At 35.2% G+C, this 6,298-nt stretch overlaps 1 long non-coding RNA gene across 1 annotated transcript; it reads right to left on the reverse strand.

Annotated features, from left to right (window-relative positions):
* Positions 1-222: 222 nt before the first annotated feature.
* On the reverse strand, positions 223-2,201 carry LOC128317722 (uncharacterized). The gene is made up of 2 exons (XR_008301275.1): positions 1,938-2,201; positions 223-827 (listed from the first exon to the last, which is right to left on the reverse strand). It is a non-coding gene; the product is annotated as an uncharacterized LOC128317722 (long non-coding RNA).
* Positions 2,202-6,298: the final 4,097 nt, after the last annotated feature.

Below are 6,298 nucleotides of genomic sequence, written 5' to 3' on the forward strand. Positions count from 1 at the left end.
ATATATATATATATATATATATATATATATATATATATATATATATATACATCCTGCTTAAAAACAAATGCCAAATCAAAATATGTGGACAAATGAACTGCTGTGGTAGTTGACATGTTTATAAGTGCAAGCAAGATCAATTAAATAAGTCATATTTTTAAAAACAGTGACATATGACAAGTAAAAGTAGCAACAATTAAGACCCTTAATAAGGCCATGGAATTAATTCAGTTAAACTTTATTTCTATAGCTCTTTTAACAATGGACATTGTCACAAAGAAGCTTTACAGAAACAAATACATCAGGATCTAAATTTTAAATGTATGAATTTATCCCTAATGAGCGAGCCAGAGGTGACGGTGGTGAGGAAAAACTCCCTGAGATGATATGAGGAAGAAACCTTGAGAGGAACCAGACTCGAAAGGGAACCCATCCTCATCTGGGTGATAACGGATAGTGCAAATGTAAATAAATCCCTTCTATAACTGTATACTATATGGTCAGATAGTGCAATTGCGCAACCAGGAAATTCATTCTAGTTTTCACATGAAGTCTGTTTTGTTGAACTTATGAACTGTTCACTGATGGAGACTTGAGTGCATAACTGTTCGTGGGAATAGCAGTCCTAAAGCTATCATAGCAAAAGTCCAAAGCCATCTTCATGGTTTCTAAGTGGGACCATCCACAGAAATCTCATATAACTTCAGGCTGTCCGTGTGGGTCATCCTCAGCAGCTGTGAGTGATTTTCACGTGATGAGAACTCCAACCAGAAGTAGGGCATCAGGATGGATCAGGCAGGACCGGAGAGCAGAAGCGGTCAGGATCACTGGTATCGCAGGAGTAGCATGTGTAGCGAGAGAGAGAGAGACAGAGAGAGACAGAGGGTTATTTATTTATTATTTAGTTAGTTAGTTAGTTAGTTATTTTTACAGTTAAAGGGGTCATATGGATGTTTATTTATTTATTTATTTACTTTTTTACTTAGCTATTTTTACAGTTAAAGGGGTCATATGGATATTTATTTATTTATTTATTTATTTATTTATTTATGTTTACAGTTAAAAGGGTCATATGGGTATTTATTTATTTATTTATTTATTTAATTTATGTTTGCAGTTAAAAGGGTCATATGGTTATTTATTTATTTATTTAGTTATTTATGTTTACAGTTAAAGGGGTCTTATTTATTTATTTATTTATTTATTTATTTATTTATGTTTACAGTTAAAAGGGTCATATGGATATTTATTTATTTATTTATTTATTTATTTATGTTTACAGTTAAAGGGGTCATATGGTTATTTATTTATTTAGTTAGTTATTTATGTTTACAGTTAAAGGGGTTATATGGATATTAATTAATTTATTTATTTATTTGTTTATGTTTACAGTTAAAGGGGTTATTTATTTATTCATTTATTTATGTTTAAAGTTAAAGGGGTCGTATGGAAATTTATTTATGTATTTAATTTATGTTTGCAGTTAAAAGGGTTATTTATTTATTTATTCATTCATTCATTCATTTATGTTTACAGTTAAAGGGGTCACATGGATATTTATTTATTTGTTTGTTTATGTTTACAGTTAAAGGGGTCATATGGTTGGTTATTTAGGTATGTATTTATTAATTTATGTTTACAGTTAAATGGGTCATATAGATATGTATGTATTTATTTATGTATTTATTTATTAATTTATGTTTACAGTTAAAGGGGTCATATGGTTGGTTATTTATGTATTTATTTATTTATGTATTTATTTATTAATTTATGTTTACAGTTAAAGGGGTCATATGGATATGTATGTATTTATTTATGTTTACAGTTAAAGGGGTCATATAGATATGTATGTATTTATTTATTTATGTATTTATTTATTAATTTATGTTTACAGTTAAAGGGGTCATATGGATATGTATTTATTAATTTATGTTTACAGTTAAAGGGGTCCCTGGCTGGTAAAAGCCTGTGCTCAGTGTCCTGGCTCTGGAGAACACAGTGTGTTTGCTCCTCTACAGCAGCAGCTCGGTTGCAGAAACAAGCAGCTGGTGCGGTTCTGGTTGTTCAGCAGCCTCCTGCACATTCACTTCTCTTCCAAACCCTCCCTGTGCGGTGAAAACATGGCTGCAGTGTGTTTATGGAGGACTGCAGTGACTACAGCAGCATGGAGGATGTAGTGCCTGACTCCAACACACCACAAGCTGCACTCTAACTCCTCACGGGGAAACGGTTCAGGAGAAACCGCACACATTGGAAAAACAAGCTGCTTTATTTAGCCGCTTTGCTAATCCACTTCTGAGTGGGCGGGAAGTGTGGCGCATCTCGCACGCTTATTGGCTGTTGTGGAAATCAGTCAAGCTCCTCAACACGATCCCGCCCTCACTTCCTGTTTCAACAGGAAATACATCAACAGCGCGGCTCTGAAGGCAGTTCATGGACACTTTATGCACAATCTAACCAAAGATGCTTTAAAATCGTAAAGAACATATTATAAAGAGATGGAAACATTAGTGATAGCGAGAGAAGAAGGAGTGTTTCATGAAGCATTGAAGCTTTAAAGCCAAAATGTGATGAAAATAGTGAACTTCTCGAGGCTTTAAGTGTCCATTGGCGACCTCTAGTGGTCAGAAGAATAAAGTCCTGTGTGCTCTGTGAAACTGGTTTAGATAAAACCAGCAAATAAGAAATAAACACCTGATGTAAGCAATGTAAAAAATAAAATAAAGGAATTCTTGAAAGTGTATTTATAAAAACATCAAGCAAACTGTGACAGTAAAACTTAACAATATTTCAGCACATTTTCTGGCCTGATTAAAAAAAAGGTCCAAACTTATGTTGTTAACCCTTTCATCCATAGTGTCCACTCTTATACGCAGTCTCTTTTTAAGGATCTTTTTATATTTTAGGAAAATATAAGAGGTAAATCACCTCCAAGTCACTTGACAGCACTACTGTGAGGAGTGGTTGGAGCTTGAGGAAAAAAAAAAACACAGGTGTGTCTCAGTTATATGCAACTCTGACCATGAACTTAATCCCGTTTTTCTTGAGTGATATTAAGTCCAGTGCCACTGTCTGTCTGGTCATTTGTGATTTATGCTGCCATTCTTTCTTATAAAAAAATTCTTTAGTAATATTACTAGATTACTATTGTGAGTTTCTTTTCTGCCCTTATGATGTGATATAACTTTTATGTAGTTATTTTACATAACTATTATATTTAAAGCAATAAACACTGATTACAGATGAATGCTCCATTACATCTATATAAATATGAACTAATGCCAGAAGGCAGCATTATTTGAATGAAAGAATACTGTCACAAAGACTAGTGAAATACTGTAGTGGATAGCTTCAGTATGAAATACAGATAATGTTTGATAAGTGTTGACAAGTCGAGTATAGCTGTACATAATTATATTTCTCAGAACTACATGTATATAAATACAAGATAGAGCGTTCAGGTCTGGGAGAATTCCTGGCATTTTGTAATCCTTATTATAAAAACCAGGATGGCCTACAGTAATCATTTTTTATACCAAATCCTCTCTAACAAATAACAAAAAAAATGTGAAATGGTAATAAACAACTGAGTCCATTTTATCCCCTCATCTTTTAGGGCCTCTGAAGAGTTCAAGCTTTGTCTCACTACCAGCTGCCTTCCTGTCGAGTTTGCCCTGAAGTGCCTCTGCAGTTATTGACTTACACTTACAGACTTTCAGACTATCAACAGTCATTTGTTGGAAGCAGCTAAAAGGTCCCATAAGGTCCAAGCACATCATTGATAGCTGCAGCGTGTCCTCTCTTTTTTTAAATACATCTTATGGTTATATAACATACAATTTAGTAAGATTACATTGCACATTGTTATACATTGTTTTGGAATTAGAATGATATGAAATTATAATAAACAATGAATATTTCCAGGGTGGGACTAAGCTGGGATAAATGTAGCCCAGGGCCCCGGGTGAAAAGGGGACCACCAAATTAATCAAAATCTTTTTAGGTTTTCAGTCCAATATTTTCAAACATATATTGCTACTGGCACTTTCAGGTTCAATACTTCATTAAAATACGTGCTTTGATTTGGTTAGTTGTATGTTTAGTTTAGTTTAATTGGTTTAATTGGGTTAGTATGTCAGTTATATTCAGATTGTGTTTACTTTTTGACAGTGGGAGCAAACGTAATCGACTACAACATTATCTTTTCCTTTTAGATGAAAAAGATGTTGGTTAAGTGAGCTAGGTTTGTTCTCTAGTTTGTTTCGATGTTTTCAACTTGTTTGAAAACAACTTGCTGGTTTGTCAATGTCCTGATTGATTCCTCCCTACAAGATTGTGTCTCTGATCCGGCTCCTGCCCATTTCAATGCCACGATGACCTTCATCAAATCTCTGCAGCAAGTCCTGTCTCAAGCTCTGTAGTATCAGTACTCGGGTTTATTTCAGCAACAATCTATTCATAATGTTCAAATCACCTCTGATGTGGTAATACCGAAAAGGAAAAAGAACCTGTAGGCTAGCCGCTGTGTACATTCAGAGGGACACCTTGTAATTCTGTGTTTCTTCTGCTTTGATTTTTCTAATCTGTTTTGATTTAATGTCTGAGAGGCAAAATGTAGCATAAATTATGTTCACATGCATTTCATTATCCTCTTCAGTTGAACCAACAACATGCTTCTCTGCTGGTGCACATGAAAAAGCATCTGTCAGCACTAGGATGGTGGTCTGTTTCTACAGTAAAGTTGGAAAGGCCATAAACATGAGCATGAAATTTCCCAAAGCCCAAACAACAGTCTAAGGCTACGTCCACGTTAATCTGGATAGATCTGAAAACTGCATTTTCATTTTAAAATGCTTGCTGTCTATAATGGCGTTTTCAAACTTTTTCCAAAGGTTGCTTCAGGTCTGATTTGCTGAAACATCTGAAAATGCTTACATCCCTATACTGCGCATGCATAAAAACGTAAGAAGCTTTGGCCTGCGTCATTTCCCTCAGGTGTTTATTTACTTTCCATCTCTGTGAATTGATGCAGCATTGTCGAGGAAAAGCACCGACTATTTTTATTTTGAAGAGGTGGAGTTGTTGCTGAGGGAAACCCAAGATTATAAAAAAATGCAGTCTGAAGGTTGTAGAAAGTGACATTAATCTTTGACAATGCTACCAAACTGGTTAGCAGGCACAACAAGTGCACTACAACATCATCCACCATACTGTTTGTTTTGAGCTGACTAAAAATACGTCATTCTTTTTGAATATCTCCATTTTCTCAGTCCACACTACAATCCGCAAAAAAGCATTTTCAAACTGATCTACTTGGGAGAGTGTTTTCGAAAAGCTCCATCTTTGCTGGACAAAAGGGTCGTCTCAGTGTGGATGGAAGGCCAAAACATACAGAAAAATATGCCTTTTGAAATTTATCTTGATTAATGTGGACGTAGCCTAAGTTATTCTTTCACTACCTGAGAATATCTACATTTAAATTCAGTCACAGATCTGGATGCTCTTGCCACAGGTTTCCAATGGACATCTGTAGATAATATCGTTTTTGGTTGATTCCAAGTGCAGGTGCTGCTGTCTGTGTTTCTGAGCTTTTGAGCTTTTCCCATTCACATTCACGATTTGCTGTCTACATAAACTTACTTGTCTTGACTTTTGTTGAGTTTGACTTTAATACTGTGTAGACATTTAATTGGTCTTTTTTTCATGTTTTGGGGATCTGGTAGTGTTTACGTTTTCATTTAGATGATTGGATCCATATACACTTATAAATCTCCATGGAGTTGACCCAGTCCATTGGTTCTTTAGGTTTACTCCAAGTGTAGTCTTCTTGAATTTTCTTCTTGAAACTCTTCTTGCATTTGTATCACTGCTTATTCAGTGCTAGCCGTTGTTTCATGAGGTGTCCTGGACAACAGCGTTTGTAGCTGAACATTCCAATTTGCTGTTTTGCAGCTTTGGCCTTTGGACCCCGTGGACTTGAGTGTTGTTTCTTTAGGGAAGATACTGCACAGTAGAGATAACTGCTGCTGTTACGCTGAATGTTTTACATGCTGTTGTGTTAGCTCACTTGCTTGGCAAAGCTTAATTGGTCCTTTCAAAGTCAACTCCATTCTTGCATTTCAATATTAATGCAGAAAACCTTCTGGTCCCAAATCACAGAATTCCTCAACAGATTAAAATGATTTTTGACGTGCCTTTAGCGTGAGGTCAGTCAAAATTTACTGCACTCAAGAACATAAAACATACTTTATATGGCCAAACTTTTGTGGACGCCTAACCATCACACCCATATGTGCTT

The sequence above is a fragment of the Pangasianodon hypophthalmus genome, chromosome 29, assembly GCF_027358585.1.
Source record: "Pangasianodon hypophthalmus isolate fPanHyp1 chromosome 29, fPanHyp1.pri, whole genome shotgun sequence".
Classification (NCBI taxonomy): domain Eukaryota; kingdom Metazoa; phylum Chordata; class Actinopteri; order Siluriformes; family Pangasiidae; genus Pangasianodon; species Pangasianodon hypophthalmus.